General features: G+C 36.4%; 1 long non-coding RNA gene across 2 annotated transcripts; it reads right to left on the bottom strand.

Annotated features, from left to right (window-relative positions):
- Positions 1–673: 673 nt before the first annotated feature.
- LOC145297844 (uncharacterized) lies at positions 674–17,266 on the bottom strand. Of its 2 annotated transcripts, XR_013870342.1 has the most exons (4): positions 17,172–17,266; positions 15,228–15,380; positions 11,127–11,279; positions 674–4,307 (listed from the first exon to the last, which is right to left on the bottom strand). It is a non-coding gene; the product is annotated as an uncharacterized LOC145297844 (long non-coding RNA). The 2 variants fall into 2 exon arrangements; XR_013870341.1 differs by lacking the exons at positions 11,127–11,279; positions 15,228–15,380.
- Between the last annotated feature and the right edge of the window lie 2,550 nt (positions 17,267–19,816).

Below are 19,816 nucleotides of genomic sequence, written 5' to 3'. Positions count from 1 at the left end.
ATCCATACTGGATTAATATTAAGAACAATGGGCTTAAACTTTGGCCAAGTTTCAGAAAAATCTAATGGATGGATCAAACCTTATGTGGTAAAATGTGTAATTTTGGGGCATTTTTGATCTCTTTTGAGCCTTTGGGGACACAATGAGAATTTTTGCAAAAATTTTTTTTTACTGTGCATATCTATTTAATGAATTACAATTTGTGGCAAAATTTCAGGAAAAACTAATGGACGGTTATCTCGCAATCGTCCAGACTAATGGACGCATGGAAGCACAGATGCACGGAAGAATAAATCGGGGGACCAAAAAGTACTCATATGAAAAAAGTCTGGAAATTTATTGAAGGCACCTCATACATTGTTATCTCATATTGTTTTCTAATTTGTTATTTTTGTTGTCATTAATTTTTAGCGTTAGTTATTTTTATTTCCTAGGTTATGCATACAGTTTATTTTTAAAATTTTCAGCATTTCACATTTGGGTTCAACACATATATTTGCAACATATATCTTATATAGTGGCTACTGATTTTTGAAATCTTAAAATTGCAATTTTAGTATATGTCAAAAAGTCCATTTCAACATACCAATTTAAAAAATCATAAGATTTTTATTTTCAATTGTAAAACAACAAAGGTTTAATACTAAAATAGAAACAGAGACAAGCATACAAATGAAATTGCAAAAAGTGGTTATTTTAATAAAGCAGAAAATATATAAAGTACATTTATATTTAAAGATGGTTTGAAATCAAGTTGTTCTTACCAGACCTTTACAGTGAATAAAACTATTATGTACCGATTCAAAAATATTTACAAAAAGTAACATTTGTAAGGTTGTAGAAGTCGTGTAATCGATTTTACTTATTTTATCTTTTTCTTCCACTGCATTCTTACGAATTGAACATGTTTCAGATGCTGTTTAGTTGAGTAGATTTTCTCTGCATATCTAAGGAGTTCATGCATATTCGGTTATATTGTGTAAAAGTATATTTGTGGATAGTGTTTGATTAGGTTGATTCAGGTTTGAGTCTTTGTAATTTTCTGGTGTAATAGTTAATTTCAATATTTGTTTCTATTTATTTTGATTAAATTAAACATGTGTTATATTTGGGTTGGCCTTTCTTGATCGTTTATTAGTTTACAATTTCTCCATTGAGTATAGTTTCATTTGATTCTCTGTCAAGTAGTTTCAATTATCAGGGAGGTTTTATTAGCTTCTTGTAAAATTTGTTTGCAAGTTGTAAACCTGAAGGCTTGAGTCAAGGTTTGATATGAAGCTATGAGGTGTCTTCAGTAAGTTTCCAGACTTTTTTCATATAGGCACTTTTATTTATAGTACACTCTTGATGTTCATCTTGGTCAAATAGTCTGTGACAAGGATGGAGTTGTAGACTGGTGCATTGCTTTAGTGGAAATGCTACTGACCCGATTTGAAGAGTGCTGGCCTCTTCTAACAGAATCTTTTCCTGAATTCTCTTAAAACCTCAACATAGTATTCTTTGTTGACTGTCTGTCCAGTAAGACTCCATTGCATGTAGATCATGCTTGTGCTGTCGAAAAGGGATCATGTTTCTGGATGGATTTGCTCTGTCTGGCCTTCTTGGGTCTGGGAGAGCCAGCATGTTTCCACTGAGAACTCTTCCTCTTGGTTTTTGGGTTATAGCAATAGATCCAGCTTTCATCACAGGTTATTAGAGCATCAAGAACTGTCATTGCATCTTTCTTTCTGATCTTCTCTGAGCACCTGTCGGGCAAACTTTGTGAAAATTTTCCACATCTTCAGTTCCTTGTGAATAATTGTGTATACAGTTCCCACACTGACATCAAACCGTGCACTTATTGTCTCGAAAGACACACAGTAGTCCTTTTCTATGAAATTCTTTATTTGGCTAATCAACTCTCGTGTTATGACTTTCTTACTTCTCCAACATCTCTAATCACCCCTCTCAGCCCCCTAGCTTCCTTGAATCTTTTATATCACAAAATAACTGATGTCGATTCATGCATGATGGTCTAAAAGCAGTCTAAATCATTCTATACGTTTCTGGGGCATTTTCACACCGTTCTTCTAAAGTGTCTTCACGTCCAGGTAGCATTTCTGAAATTTATCATCAATCAGACTTTAGTAGGGTGTATTCCTATTCTTGCTGTAGCTGTTCAATAGCACCCGAAATCATATAAATTGATCAGTCATTACATAAGATGTATAGCAATAAGATACTGAATTTTCAAGACTATGTAAATTTTAAATGCCTGTACAAAAAATTTGGAAACTTATTCATGGCATCTCATATGTTTTGGAAATTTTTGTATTTTGGTAAATACCTAAAATAATATCAACGTGAATAACAGTCCATTTTTAGTAACATCATTTTGTGCAAGAAAATATCTTTTATATCACAGGTGATGAGGATTTACTGTTATATACATAATGAATTTTGAAATACTATGCCGTGTAATCTATATTAGAATATGCTGCATGAGATTCTTGGTAAATTCTTATAATTTGCATTGTGACAATTTGTAGTAATGTTCAATCATATAATTGTTGAATATTTAGTTTTCCATTTGTTTGTGTTAGAAATATGTCTGTTATTAAAGTTAAATTTCCATGGACTTAAAATATGTATTAAATTTACTTAATATGACCTCTATGCTCCTTACTATTTTCTTATACTTACAAAATTAAAGGAAAATACATTTTGAGAGCATTTCAAACAGCACTACAAACATGGTATAATTACAAAGAATAACTACGAAATACTATGCCATGTAGTTTATATTAGATTATGTTACATGAGCGTATTGGTAATTTCTTATAATTTGTATTGTGATAATTTGTAGTGATGTTTATCACATAATTATGTGATGAACATTACTATAAAATATATATAATTGTTGAATAGTCAGTTTTCAGTTTGTGTTAGAAATTCATACATTACCATGATTAAACTTTTCATGGACTCAAAATATGCATTAAATTTAATATGACTTTATGCTTTTTTCTTATACTTACAAAAATTAAAGGAAAATACATTTAGAGAACATTTAAACAGTGTTAGAAACATGAGTGTGAACACAAAAAATAACTATGAAGTACTATGTCATATAGTCTACATTACAAATAAACATATATGGGATTATAGTTCACACAAGAATCAATTCAAAATGTAGATAATGAAGAGTGCTACATTTCATGGAGGATGCATTCTTTCAGTGTATATTTTTTTATACTAAACAGCATTGCAAACATGGGTATAAACACGAACAATAACTATTAGTAATCAATATTACATATGAACATATATGGAATTATAATTCATACAAAAATCAATTCTAAATGTAAAAAATAAAAATCAACATATTTCACTGAGGATGCGTTCTCCCAGCATAAATTCGATTGTGAATTACCAAAGATGATTTGCGAGAAAAAAATTTTCCACAAGTTTCACACGAAAACGGTTTTTCGCCTGTGTGTATCCGCAAATGTTTATTCAAATTTGATTTGTCAGAAAACGAAGATTCACATTCGTTGCATTTAAATGGTTTCTCTCCAGTGTGTGTGCGGATATGTTTTGTTAAAGTTGATTTGTCAACAAATGAAGCGTCACAAATTTCACAAGAAAATGGTTTATAACCAGTGTGTACATACATGTGTTTACGTAAATGTGATTTTGTTGAAAATAAATGGCCGCATGTTGCACATGAAAATCGTTTCTCTCCAGTGTGTATGAGATTGTGTCGAATCAAAATTGATTTCCGAGAAAAACATTTTCCGCATGTTTCACATGAATATGGTCTCTCTCCAGTGTGAATTCGAAAATGTTTTGTTAAACTAGATTTTTCAGAAAAACAAGATTCACAAATTTCACATTGAAACGGCTTCTCACCCGTGTGTGTTCGATAATGATTGGTTAATGTTGATTTGTCAGTAAATAAAACTTGACAAATTTCACAGGCAAATGGTTTCTCTCCAGTGTGTTTGCGTAAATGTTTAATCAACGTTGATTTTTCAGAAAACGAAGTTTGACAAATTTCACATAAATGAGGTTTCTCTCCAGTGTGTGTTCGATTGTGTGCAACCAAATGTGATTTTTGTGTAAACGAAGATTCGCAGATTTCACATGTAAAAGGCTTCTCACCAGTGTGTATACGCACATGGATTCGCAATGTTGATTTCGCAGAAAATGATGAACCACAAACATCACATGAGAATGGTTTATCAGGATTGTATATAGGCATCGCTTCATTAAGTTGAAACATTTTGAATAAATAGGACAACGGTTTCTGTTCTCTCACTCCAAATCTGTAAATAAATAAATTATTTACACAATGTTAAGACTTTTTATCATTTGTTTTACTAAAGAAATAACTCAAATATATAGTGAGTATTAAAAAATAAATGCACTGAGTAAGCTGAAACATTTTGAAAAATTAAGATCCACAAAGTTTACAATAAAACAGTTTCTGTTCTCTCAGCCCTGATAATATATCTGTAAATAAATACAAAATTGACACAATGTCAAGGCATTTTATTTGTTTTAAGTTGAAACATTTTGAAAAATGAAGATTAACAAAGTTTAGAATCAAACGGTTTCTGTTCTCTCAGCCAAAATAATATACCTGTAAATAAAAAAATTTCACAACGTCAAGATACTTTTTTATTAGTTTTACTAATGAAATAATACAAATATATAGTTAATATCTTGATTATTTTGAAATATAATGATCAACAAAGTTTACAGTAAAAAGGTTTGTTCTCTCAGCCCAGATAATATATCTGTAAATAAATTAAAAAAGATTACACAATGTTAAGGCATTTTATTATTCGTTTTACTAAAGGAATAACACAAAAATATAGTTTTTTGTACTCACATTCACCCCCTAACAAGGCATATCGCCACTTGGACAAAAAGGGCTAATATTTGAGACTATGCCTAGGAAAGATTAACAAGATGTTAGTTTACATTACATTTAAACTTCAGCATATCAGTACAGCCAGGAAAGCAGGTAGCAGGAAGAGAATTCCAAACTCCACCCGTTCAAGGGAAGAAATCATTAGAATAGAAAGACTTTTGGCATTAAGGGGTGTGATTTTGTTGCTAAGGAAGTTTGCTGGGGATATGTATGTCGAGGGGGCACAAATACAATGAGTTCATCAGAACATTTCATAGTAAATATCAGAAAGTAAATGTTTTCTGTAACATAAACAAATGTAAATTAATTTGAACATTATATTTTGTTAAAAATAATTTAATTTTGTATCTGTATTTATTAAGAAAATATTTTCAGGAGTTTATCTTCAATGTGGTTACATTAAATGGGGCTAATTAATGAATTCAGTTCCTTTAGCTCTGATAAGATGACAAGATCAATATTTAAGATGAATTTAAGATAAATTGTGTCTTGTCTGTATTCATCAAACTTTCAAGATGTTCTTAAAAATGAAAATCTACGATAATCTAAAAACTGTAGATTCCTAATAAGTTTTATTTTGTACATGTAGAAAATATCATCCTTTTGTGAAACTAAATGTCAATATTTTTAAGAAAATATCATTTGGAGTTCTTTATCTTTTATTTTGTACACATAGAAAATATCATCCCTTTGTGAAACTAAATGTCAATATTTTTAAGAAAATATCATTTGGAGTTCTTTATCTTTTATTTTGTACACATAGAAAATATCATTCCTTTGTGAAACTAAATGTCAATATTTTTAAGAAAATATCATTTGGAGTTCTTTATCTTTTATTTTGTACACATAGAAAATATCATCCCTTTGTGAAACTAAATGTCAATATTTTTAAGAAAATATCATTTGGAGTTCTTTATCTTTTATTTTGTACACATAGAAAATATCATCCCTTTGTGAAACTAAATGTCAATATTTTTAAGAAAATATCATTTGGAGTTCTTTATCTTTTATTTTGTACACATAGAAAATATCATCCCTTTGTGAAACTAAATGTCAATATTTTTAAGAAAATATCATTTGGAGTTCTTTATCTTTTATTTTGTACACATAGAAAATATCATCCCTTTGTGAAACTAAATGTCAATATTTTTAAGAAAATATCATTTGGAGATCTTTATCTTTTATTTTGTACACATAGAAAATATCATTCCTTTGTGAAACTAAATGTCAATATTTTTAAGAAAATATCATTTGGAGTTCTTTATCTTTTATTTTGTACACATAGAAAATATCATCCCTTTGTGAAACTAAATGTCAATATTTTTAAGAAAATATCATTTGGAGTTCTTTATCTTTTATTTTGTACACATAGAAAATATCATCCCTTTGTGAAACTAAATGTCAATATTTTTAAGAAAATATCATTTGGAGTTCTTTATCTTTTATTTTGTACACATAGAAAATATCATCCCTTTGTGAAACTAAATGTCAATATTTTTAAGAAAATATCATTTGGAGATCTTTATCTTTTATTTTGTACACATAGAAAATATCATTCCTTTGTGAAACTAAATGTCAATATTTTTAAGAAAATATCATTTGGAGTTCTTTATCTTTTATTTTGTACACATAGAAAATATCATCCCTTTGTGAAACTAAATGTCAATATTTTTAAGAAAATATCATTTGGAGTTCTTTATCTTTTATTTTGTACACATAGAAAATATCATCCCTTTGTGAAACTAAATGTCAATATTTTTAAGAAAATATCATTTGGAGTTCTTTATCTTTTATTTTGTACACATAGAAAATATCATCCCTTTGTGAAACTAAATGTCAATATTTTTAAGAAAATATCATTTGGAGATCTTTATCTTTTATTTTGTACACATAGAAAATATCATTCCTTTGTGAAACTAAATGTCAATATTTTTAAGAAAATATCATTTGGAGTTCTTTATCTTTTATTTTGTACACATAGAAAATATCATCCCTTTGTGAAACTAAATGTCAATATTTTTAAGAAAATATCATTTGGAGGTCTTTATCTTTATAAACTACCATTTATTGTCTCTTGTTCCAATAGTAGCAATAAACATATTTTTATCTTGATTCACATGTTAGAAATTTAAGCAATGCACACTAAAAATATGAACACTTGGTGTGAGAATTAAGAAAGAAAATGCAGAAAAAAATGCAGCTAAGTTATACAATGATGTCTAATACAATTTTTGATAAAAAGATACAAAACAACACTTCAACAAATTGATAATCCACCTTTAAACTGGTATTAAAAGTATAAGTGATATATGAAAAAATGAAGGCGAGATTGTATATAAACCTATAAATCAAAACTATGCAATTAATTTAACATCAACATTTAACCAATATTGTCAAAATAATCCATCAATATTAATTTAAAAGAAATATTGGCAATGAATAAAAGTTATAACTGCATTGACAATTGAATCTCGAAATATAAATTTAATATTAAAAAGTGAAGATCTGAAGTTGTTTTCTGTTTTTTTCCAAAATGTTTTAAGTTAACTTTGTACATTATAAAAAACAAAATAAAAGCAAATACAATAAAAGAAATGACATTAATTTAAATGTATATATAGAGAGAGAGTGGAAAGAAATATATATCTTGTAATTTAATCATTTAATCTAAATTTATATGCCTTGCATTGTTGGCTGGACAGAACCAACACGCATCTTCAATAACATTTCCACTTACCTCCAATGCAACTCCCGTAGCTACGGAACACACATTTAACCAAACTATAATCTCACTGCCACCCATACACCAGTCTCCTGCCCTTGTATCCAGCTCAGCATCTCCACTAATATGCAGCAGAAAGAAGCGTTTTTGATTTTGTCATCCCATCCATTGGTTGATGTGGTCACAAGGTGCTTGACGAATATGACTGCCACTCTGAGCCATCCAGACATGGGAAATGACTAACCAGTTTCCTACACAAGGAAAACATGCACCAATGGATCAGCAAACTGAAAATTTCAAGAATCTGATTCCCTTGTTTCCATAGGAGGGTGCCACTTTCTTCCCGAATCTGCAAACCAAAAACTCTGGCTCCATCTTTTAGTCGCACTGGATCCTTGCAGCCCAAACTGAAATCCAAAAAATGCTGGTGCACACGCAATACAAAGACTATACTTTCATTAATAAAAATGTCATTGACATATGCTGACACAGCACACTCAATTGTGTGGTCTTATGATGGTGTCTACAACAGATTTTTAATGAAAGGTGCCATGTTGAACCCAAATCCTAAACGTATAAGACAAAAGCACTAACTTTAAAAAAAGACAGTTTGAAATGGCCAAAGTGCCTCAATGACATGGATCTGAAGATATATCAACTCCTTGCTACCGCAATTTTCTTAACTTTTGTGCACATACTTCTGCAATGACAGTAAATACATTCATGAAGACATTAAATTCACGGTAGTCCAATACTGGAAGTATCTTCTGCTTTTGCTCCTGCATGACCGCAATTAAAGGAATCAAGCCCCAAGCTACCAGAGCACTGACTTTAGCCTGACCACCCCCCTCCATAAGGATTAACACAATTCTGACTCCACAGCAAGCCGGCAACACTCCATTAATTGTCAGAATTGTTATTCATTGACAGCTCCATGTCTGGTAATAATTCCCACTAATTATTAACTGGGAACACTCGGTATTGCCGACCACAATATGCCGTCGCCTTCCACATCAACCACAGGCAACGTTGCATTGATTGACTGACCTGAGGAAAGGGTAGCGATGGTGCCTTTTCCTCACACTTGTTTCCCCAAATAATTCTGTGCTATGTAGCCTAGCTTGCTGCAATAACAGTATATTCGTCCTCATACTCTTTGTGCATTTGTATACCCTGTAATGCTCCAGCTTTGGCAGTACCTGAAGAAATGGTTGGGACCACCACATCTGTAGCATGTTGGGCCCTTTGTTGGTGATCTGGGTGCTTTTATAGCTGCCACGACTGGTTCTGAGTCTTTCAAAATGTTTTGTGCTCTGGCTAGTAATTTGTCCAGTTCAAGGTCATCAAACCTTGAATATGCTTGCAATAGCCAACTGGAGTCGTGAAGACCTACCAAAATGTCACATCCTAGTATGCAGTCATTCAAAAAAAGTACAGCCAGCCTCCTCAAATCAGTCACGTAAATATTGACAGTTTTGCTAGTTTAAGCCTTTATTCAGTAAATTGTAACTAGGCAATGAGGGGGTCTATATCGAAGGCTGCATATAGTGTATGCTTAATTTCTTCCAGGTTCACATCATCGTTGAGCTGCTGGTACATAGTGTAGGCTCCTTTTGTCAGCCTCAGTGGGATGACCAGTGCAAGCTCTTATATTTTGTACAGCCTGCATATGTGTTTGGCCTTTTCCAACCATTCAACAATGGACAGGCAAGTGCGGGGGAGCCGTCTAATTCAGTAATCAACTTTAGGTCAAATTTGTCCATAACACTGATATGGCTTGTAACAAAAAAAGGAAAGAAAAAAGTAATAAAAAAAGGCAAGACATCAAACAGACTCAGTAACATGCAACAACAGTCACCAAGGATTTTCGTATAACTGTCTCTAAGGATTCTCATCATTGTTTGTTCATGTCTCCTTATAACCTTTTTTATGCAGTCAAGCCATGAGATTTTGCACACAAGCTGCAAGTTTTTCCATCATTTTGCGAGACCACAGAGTTACAAAACTGTGGGTACCACCATTTTTATTCTTTCTTCCTAACAGCTTGATTCATGATGCACCAATGCTTTGATGATAAGCCACAAGTTTACCTATGCACATTCCTTTTTCTGAAAATATATTTATTTTTATTTATCTAAAAGTCCTTCTTCTTTATTGTTTATAGAATCTAGTCAAGTTAAATTCCTAAAACGTCATTTACGGCCCTGTCGGTGGGGCATTAGAATACGCCGACTGCCCCCCTGCAGAGGGTAAAAGTCCCTCAATGGGGGTCCTGGATATGACCTTAAACTATATCCAGTGGTGAGGCCCCAGCTTGTGAGCTTTGGGGAGTGTGGAGCCACCCTTTAATTACCATTGCTCCCAGGTACACTCTGACCTGGAGTGGTAGTACCTGTTAGGGTCCCAACTATGGGTTAAATAGAAACTGACGTGAAAACAACAAATATATTCTATTAAAAAAACTTTTCTTCAAAATCTTTGGATTCGGCATTAAATAACTCGAAAAGGGTTGATATGCCGTAAAACAAAAACAACCAACCAACCAAATAAAACGTCATTTAACCATATTTGTCCAGGAATTGCATGTTTTTCTTAATACAAAACCAATTCAATCTACCCAATAATAATAATAATAATAATAATAATAATAATAATAATCTTGCTCAGGTAATTCGGTGATGGCCTTGGAGTCCTAATATGAAACAGATGTAATGTGAAAAATATCTGTTGAATTCAAAAAGCAGGTTGCTGAAAGAAAACTGACTCCAACTGAAGTATCTCATTCCAACTGCGCAATTTTAAAACAAAGTGAGTCATTAAGATAAAGACATTAGATAGGGTGTTACTGAAATACTGTTTAGGAAAACGGAAAATAGTATACCGAAATGAGGTCCTCTTGAAGTTTTCTTTAGTAAATTGCAGATTGAGAGCAGACCTACGAGTAAATAACTTATGCAATATTTTGTGTCTTGTCATTAAAGCCTTAAATCGTGCTATAAGATGTTATAGTTGTTGGTGATAAAACTATAGAGTTCAATAAAATATTATAGCATGCAAAAGTGTTTCACAATTTTGAATATTTAAACGTTTTGGACAGGAGGAAAAAAATCATATTTTGGCCTATAACATAATGCATTCTCAAAATCACAGTTTGATAGAAACTCGTTCATGACAAAAATCAGGAGATCAACCAATTGTTATGACATTTTCAGTATTTATTAACGAACTATCATAGAATATAATGAACCCATCATTCTGGTTAAAATTTTAGTGAAAACGTATTATTTTAAACAAACAACACTTTTACTAAAGTTATAGTTTTAAGTACTGAAAAAGCACATACATTTATTTTATTATTTTTTATGAAAAGAAAACATTGCAGATGCTAACAATTAAAATTTAAAAAATATTTAGATGTATTATGAAAAAAGTCCCTAAAGTGTTAATAAAATCAATGTGTAATAAATTGCGAACAGACGGGCTTACCTGACAAACGCTCGAGGTGTGCACTCTGCAAAGCGGGCACGTCCAAAGAAAAATGGCAAGATGGCAGCGGCCGGTTAATATTGCCAAGTAATCATGCAAAATCTCGTGTTCTCTCGCACACACGAGAGTTCAGCTTAGCATAAAAACGGGTCACTGTGAGCAAGAAGGGAGAAGGAAAAACGTAGTCAAGACAAAGACGACGCTTCTGACGACTGAGAAGAAAAAAGAAAAAGAACAAGAAGTAGAAGAGGAAGAAGAGAACGATACATGAGAAGACGAGGTGTGTGCGGTTTTGAGTAAATCGAAACAGACAGAAAAAAAAACTGATTACAAGCTATTTCGGGTTTGGTATGGAGAAATTTAAAATCAGATTAATTCCGGAATTCGATGGCTCCCCCACTGGTCCCTCGGTGGTCGAATGGCTGGAAAAAGTTGAGCGCGTTTGCCGGTTGTGCAAGATTAAAGACCCAGCTATGGTTATCCCATTGAGACTCACTAAAGGGGCTTATGCCGTGTACCAGCAGTTAGGGGAGGATCCGACCATGGAGCAGATTACACAAGCGCTATATGGGCCATTTGGTACAGACCCTTTTGTCGCCTGGAGGCAGTTTTCTGAACGCCGACTTGGGCCGGGGGAGACAGTGGATGTCTACATGGCTGACTTGAAAAAGCTTGCCACTCCCTTCGGCGGTGCAAGTGATCGCATATTGGCATGCGCCTTTTTGTCGGGACTTCCGGATGAGGCAAGTCGACTGCTGCGAGCATCGTCAAGACTCACTGAGATTGGATTGGAGGAGTTATTGGCGAGAGCACGAAACATCTTGAAAGACGATCGAGAACTAGTCTCCGCAGCTGTAGACACTCTGGACTCGCCAACGAAGGGTCTACGATGCTATACCTGTGGGGCCCCAACCACTTTTCCAGAGACTGCAAAAGCGGTACAAGGCGCACCCCTAATTATGGAGCACGACAAGTAATACGGTGTCACCAATGCAATAAGCCAGGCCACATAGCGCGGAATTGTCCGGGAAACGGGCAAGGGGAGAACACCGCAGCGCTAGCACCCTCCCCAACGCGGCATTGAACAAAGCGCTGCCTGCAGTAACAGTTCAAGTTGATGGATGTGAACGTTCAGCGCTGGTTGACACCGGCTGTACCCAAACCCTTCTTCGAAAGGAATATTGCACCACATGGAAGAAACGAAGGATCCCTGTACTTACTGTTGGCCAAGGCTCATTGGTGTGTTGTGGGGTCAGCGCTGTCCATATCAGCATTGGCAATGGCTCTCCGGTTGCTGTGACGGTATTTGTGGTCGATGGGGAGCTGCTCGGATATGACCTTCTCCTTGGAATGGACGCTATCACACAGCTAGGCGGAATTACTGTGAACGGCGCCAGTGATGTGAGCTTCTCTCGACCAAACAAACAAATGTGTGCAGCAATCACTCTCGATGAGCCCGACTTCCATGCAGAATACGATAAGGGCACAAACACTTGGACAGCGTCCTGGAAATGGGCAGGCGACCAGCCACCAGTGTCATTGCGGAATCGACTTACAGAGTATCCCCCTCCTGCGTGGCTTAGGGGGCAGTACGAGGCAGAACTTCAAGTGTGGCTGGATAATGGCTGGTTAGTTCCATACCCAGAGGATGAGCTCGGGCCCCCGCGGGGGCTAATTCCCCTGATGGCTATCAGACAAGAGAACAAGCAGAAAGTTCGACCTGTTCTTGATTACCGGGAACTTAATGAATACGTTGACCCACACACTGCGGGGGCTGATGTCTGTGCTCATAAACTACGGGAGTGGCGGCGGCAGGGTGCGGAAGCAGCCATACTGGACTTGCGAAGAGCATACTTGCAAATACGTGTTGAGAAATCGCTGTGGCCGTTCCAGACATTAGTGATCAAAGGAACTCGCTATTGCTTGACCAGGCTAGGATTCGGCCTGAATGTAGCCCCTAACATCATGACAGCAATCATGCAGGCGATCCGGCGTCAAGATGAAGCAGTGCAACATGCGACATCGTCGTATATAGACGACATTTTTGTCAATGACAGCCTCCTGTCTGCCCAGGTGGTCAAAGAACACTTTGAGCGCTTCGGATTGTCGTGCAAGGAGCCGGAGTGGCTACAGGACGGGGCAAAAGTGCTCGGACTGCAGGTGAGCGGAAGTGCAGATGGCCTTCAATGGGGAAGGAGTGGTGAAATCCCGGAAATCCCATCTACCATCACATGTCGGAGCACGTTTTCCATTTGCGGAAAATTGGTGGGTCACTTCCCTGTGTGTGGGTGGCTCCGAGTGGCTGTAGCGGCCATAAAGCGACGGACAACTTCTATGTCAACTGGATGGGACGATGAGGTGCATGATCCTGCCCTGCGAAGCATGCTGGTGGAAGTTGTGGCCAGAGTGACCAATGATGACCCTGTACGGGGGAGCTGGTGCGTCGATGGGAGTGAATTTACAGTTTGGGTAGACGCCAGCTCACTTGCCCTTGGCGTTGCTCTGGCAGTCGACGGAAGGATAATAGAAGATGCCTGCTGGCTTCGGCCGGAGAATGACGCCAAGCATATAAACCTAGCTGAACTCGATGCTACACTGAAAGGAGTCAATCTAGCGGTTCAGTGGCAGGCTAGAATCCTTCACATCATCACGGATTCCACGTGTGTGCATCGGTGGATGACCAATGCCTTGAACGGAAAAGCACGTCTGACAACGAAGGCGTCGGCCGAAATGTTGATCCGGAGACGGCTTGCTACCCTAACCGAAACCACTAAGGAATACGACTTGGTCATAGATGTGACACTGGTGCAGTCCTGTTTGAATCAGGCGGATCGTCTGACCAGAGTGCCACGCCGTTGGCTAGACCTGCCAAAAGAAGTGAACGAGTCAGCACCTGTAAATTGCGCTGCAGTGGGACGTAGACTCAGCCCGGAGCATATTAATGATGTCCATTGCCAAAGCGGGCACCCGGTGTAAACCGAACGCTTTACTTCGCCAGATTGGTTGACCCCTCTGTGTCTCGGAGGGCTGTGAAATCTGTTGTGGGAAGCTGCAACATCTGCCGATCGATCGACACAGCACCTGTCCGGTGGAAGAAGGGAATACTCAGTGTGAAGCGTAATTGGGATAGGATTGCGATGGACATAACGCACTACAACGGGAGGCATTTTTTGATGCTTATCGACTGTGGACCATCTAGGTTTTCATTGTGGTGGCCCCTTCGCCGGCAGGACGCGGCTGCCATTATCCATGAGTTGGAAGGTGTGTTCCTCGAGCGTGGCCCTCCTTCTGAGATACTCACCGACAATGGCCCCGCTTTTGTTAGTGAGCCGTTTAAACAGTTTGCAGATGGCTGGGGTGTCCATCTGCGTTTTCGGTGTGCCCATGTTCCCAGTGGAAATGGGATTATTGAGCGCAATCACAGAACTGTTAAGACAATCGCAGCGCGGAAGGGGTGTACGGTACCTGAAGCAGTCTATTGGTACAACATCACCCCTAAGGACGATGTTTCACCCTCCACCGCGCCAGCCAACGCGCTACATACATACCGTGTCAGGGTGAGAGGTTTGGAGAGCAGCTCACTACCCGAACCGGAGCCACCACAAAAGAACATAAAAGAAGGAGATGTCGTCTGGGTTAAAAAACCCCGAGGCCAGTGCATGACTCGCTACGGAACCGGTCATGTCACTGAAGTGATCAGCCCGCAGGCGGTGCGAGTTGATGGAGTACCTCGTCATATTAAAGACTTAAGATCAGTATTCCAAACGCAGCTGCCGCTTGACGAAGATAGTGAAATTGAATCCGTGACCAGCGACCCATCATTCTGGTTCATGACGGCTTCAACGCACAGCGACACTGAAAGTGGTAGCCTTCAAAGTACTGACCCTCCTGCTGATGATGAAGACCCGGACAGTGATACTGCGATGCTCAGCTTTAGGTTCGCCGACCTTCGTGTCACGGAAGACAGCGCAGACGATGATGAAGCCCCGAATCCCCCTCTCCGAAGAAGCACTCGAAGAAAAAGGCCACCACCTCCCTGCTCTTTCTGTGATAATGAGATCAGGGGGGAGTGTGTAATAAATTGCGAACAAACGGGCTTACCTGACAAATGCTCGAGGTGTGCACTCTGCAAAGCGGGCATGTCCAAAGAAAAATGGCAAGATGGCGGCGGCCGGTTAATATTGCCAAGTAATCATGCAAAATCTCGTGTTCTCTCGCACACACGAGAGTTCAGCTTAGCATAAAAACGGGTCACTGTGAGCAAGAAGGGAGAAGGAAAAACGTAGTCAAGACAAAGACGACGCTTCTGACGACTGAGAAGAAAAAAGAAGAAAAAGAGCAAGAAGTAGAAGAGGAAGAAGAGAACGATACATGAGAAGATGAGGTGTGTGCGGTTTTGAGTAAATCGAAACAGACAGAAAAAAAAACTCTGATTACAAACTCAAGATAAAATTAATTTCTCACGCCAAAAATTATTGAATTATGCGTTGTTTATTCAATATTTTCACAAAAAATAGTATAATTGCAAAAAATATTTCATGTGATTGTAATGATAACAGTTACCATGAAAATTTCTCTTGAACGAAAAATTGTGAAAACATCACTGTAAGTTTTTATTTTAACCTTGAAAATAGGAATATATTGAAAACGAAAATGAAATCCTGCATCACTAAGAAGAATATAATTTTAAAATGATATGATTTTTATTAACGATTACTTTAAAGAATTATGGATGGACAGTATGACAAAAAAAAAAAAATAAAAGTAAGGTTATAAATTTCATTAATAAATAATCATTTTCTTTCAAATTTGAATCCCATTAAATCAATTATAAAGATATGTTTTACTTTATTTTTGAATGAATAATAAAATTTAATAATGTAATTGCTAAAATTAATATTTTGAACAACATTTTACATACGTTTTATTTCAAAGTCTAAGAAAAGACTTTGGTAAACAAATGCCATCAATAATTTTAAATTATTATTAAATAAAAACTTATATAAAGTATAACATGAAATTCTTTTCGAAAAAAATAAAGAAATTCTTACTTGCGTACATTAAACATATTTTAATTAAGTAAGCATTCTTGGTTCTAATGTACTTACTGATCCGTGCTATTTTTTAAAATCGTATTTCCAAGTTTAATTAAAGTTTTATGATATGTTTTTTATTCAATTGTAAGGTTAAAGTACAGAATAGGTGTAAAACACCGCCCCCTCTCCATGTTAAGAATGGCTTTTTAAATAATAACGTTATTATTTCAGCACGGATCAATAAGTGCATGAGTATCGCATTTTTTATTTCATTACAGCAAAATTAAATTAATTAAATTAAATTATTACACTTCTGGTGATCCGTACTTTTGAGAAAATGTTTATAGATGATTGCCGACGTTTTTTTTTGTGTTGTTTTTTTTTTTATTCAACTAGCTCGTTTTTAATTTTTTGCTTTACTATGTCATTTTTAGTTTTAAAAAGTGTGCATATTTTCCTTAATTCGATATGTTAACATTTTAATTTACTAATTATCATTGAAATAGTTTAAGAAAACAATTATTCTTGCAGAGATTTTTAAAGTTGATTTATTCAAACTTGAAATTCAAATAAATTTTCCTGATTTTTGTCAACATTTTCACTATATTTTAACACGTAAATACATTTTTTTTGTTCACTTGAGATTAACTTTACTTTATTATCCTCCAATCACAATCAAAATTTAGACGTTTACTTGTTATAGTTTCATTAAAAAAAATTATAATTCTTGCTCACATGATTATGTGATCTTTATTTAAATACATCTTTTTTATTGTTGTATATATTCTTTTGGTCTGCTTCAGTTTAATTATGTAAAAGTCAGTTGAATAAAGCCTTGATAAGGTCACTACAATACTAAAAATAATAATTATGATAAGCATCTTCTAAGAAGCATAGGGTCTGCTTTTTTCCGCTATTTTTGCGTATACCTAAGAAAACATAATGCTTGGGACACACTCCTGTAGTAAATAAGAACTCCAAAAAGTAATTAAATCTTAGTCATACTTACTTTTTGTTTAGCAATCTGCTTCCAACACATAAACGATTATAAGATGCGTTAGTTAAAACAAAAACAAGTTTGATGGATGGAAGTCAATATTTAAGATGGCGGCCTAAAAAGCAAGTTCGCAGAAATTAAAATAATTATTTTCATTTATTGTGATTTCAAGTTTTATAATTATTTTTGTTATTACATATTGTGTTGAATATTTTTTTTTTTTTATCTTATTGTAAAAAATAACAGTAAATTTTTAACACAAAAAAATAAACCCCTCTATTTTTTTAACAACTTTTAATATGAGTGTTGATAAAAAAAATGATGTCTGTTTGGGTGAGAAAATGATTTAGTTTTTCTGTTATAATACTGAACTCCGACAGTTTAAAAATTGAATATCCATTAAAAAAACAAACTATGATAACTAATGTTTATTTCAATTTCAACTAAAAAGGGTAAATATTCAGATTATTTACAATAGAACATCGACCACTCTAATTTGTTGGTTTTTTTAGGGGTAATCGAGGTCGCTGAGAACGAATCTGATAATCAAACCCGGGACAAATTTAACGTTTGCATGGTATTAACCCCTGAACCCGCGAACTACTTTCCGCCATTTTACAGCTTCTGTACGTGCACGGCACGGCAGCATAAACGATGGTTCCTCATTACCACCGTTATTGCCATCAGCCTGTTCCATAGGCGGTGTTTCACGATCAGGGCAGGGGGGGCAGTATCCGTCTTTGATGTGTAGTCCTTCATAAACACAAGACGGGTGGTCCCTCTTCCGCTTCTTTGGTATGTGCATTATATGGCTCGAAATCCTCGCTATCATCCTGCATCATACTCTCTGTCCTTTCAGAAGACATCGAACTGTCTGAGTCTTCCTCTTCCTCCGATGTAACAACATAATGGCGAGGGCACAGATCTTTCACGTGGTGAGGCACACCCTCCACCAAAATCGATAGAGGGCTGATTACCTTGGTCACCTCACCCTTGCCGAACCTCGTGATACATCGATTTTGCGGTCTTTTGACCCACACGCAATCTCCAACCTGGTTTTGGGACCTGGGGATGCAGTTGTGAGATTGGTCTCCTTTACTCGAACTTCGTATTGATAAATCTTGTTGGCAGGTGCAGTGAAAGGAGATGTGTCGTCTCTTGGTGTGATGTTATACCAATAGACAGCCTCCTGTATGGAACAGCACATTCTAGCTGCTATTCGTTTCACTGTATGGTGACATCGCTCCGCTATGCCATTTCCGGCTGGAGTGTATGCACAATGGAATCACAAGTGACTCCCCATTTATGTGCAAATGCTTGGAACGTGTTGCTGCAGAAAGCCGTGTCATTGTCTAAAAGGATTTCATGCAGCAAGCCATGCTCGAGGTACACTGCCTGCAACTGATGAATCACGCTTGCCGAGTCCTGCCTCACCAATTTCCTCCAAATGGAGAAATGCGATGGACCAGTCTGTTAGAGTTAAAAAATGGAAGGTGCCATAATGCGTGATATCCATCCTAATTCTCTGCCAATTCTCGTTAACTTCCAGCTTTCCCTTTTTCCACCTGACTGCCGCTGGGTCAATGGACTGACATTCCTCACATTTCCCTATGACCGTTTTAATGGTTGCTTTTGTCATGGTTGGGCAACCTCTCCTGACAAAGTAGGTAGTGCGTCGCACCCCCAGATGTCCACTACCTTTGTGAATAGCCATGATTTGATTCTCATCCAGCTCGTCTGTGTGAACCACACCTATCAGGTCAAGCCCGTTTTTCTTTTTCATTGCCTCAAACCACTGTTATGTAATGGATGGCTGGAACCATCATGCATAACTGAAAAGAAAAAACTTCTTGAATAAAAGATTTAAAAGAGTGGGCATCGAATAATCGATTGTCTACCAGTTGAAAAGAGAAAGTGCTTACATCATAAACAGAGAAATCGGACGACGATTTTTTTGTTTACAAAACAAAGAAACGTGACATTCCTCGTAAGCTCTGGAAGCACAGATATTGGCATGAGTGGTAAATTCACGTGTCGGTCAGCTGAAGATAAAATCGGATGATCATCTGAGGTCAGGAACCGGCAAAGAAATTGTCAAAACGTGACTAAAGAACGCATGTTCTATTATCGATCAGCTGATTGACAGAACGCGTGGACAGGAAAAACAAAGCGACAAAATGCCAATAAAAACGGTGAATCTAACGAGAAGAAGAGAGAGCTAGCAGAGAGAGCTAGCAGAGAGAGGAGAAACAAGGGACAGCACGTGTTGCTGAAGACCGGATCATTGAAGCGTCATTTTCCCTCCTCAGAGCACTGTGAGAAAACTGTTACCATCGCGGTGAACTTCAAAATCACCAAAAGAAAAAAAAAAGACGAACTGTTTTAAATTGTAAAAATATAGTAGAATATAATTTTATACAAAAACAAACGCAATTGTGACTTACGTCTTTTAATGCATATTTTTAAGTTACGGCTGATCGTTCTAAGTTGTCAACCGCTTTGTTTTCAGGTTCAACGTTGTTATGACATTTTTTGACAATTGATGAGAGGCAAGATAAGGAAAAAGTGCCAGTCTAAGGTGAGATAACTCACTAGTCTTAACTCGTTGTCATGACAATCGCTTAGTAAACAAGTGAACCCACGGACGACCGACGTAA

The sequence above is a fragment of the Euprymna scolopes genome, chromosome 18 (genome assembly GCF_053919585.1).
Source record: "Euprymna scolopes isolate OS-2025 chromosome 18, ASM5391958v1, whole genome shotgun sequence".
Lineage (NCBI taxonomy): Eukaryota > Metazoa > Mollusca > Cephalopoda > Sepiida > Sepiolidae > Euprymna > Euprymna scolopes.
The sequence above is the reverse complement of the archived record's forward strand: the minus strand, read 5'-3'. Positions and strand labels throughout refer to the sequence as shown.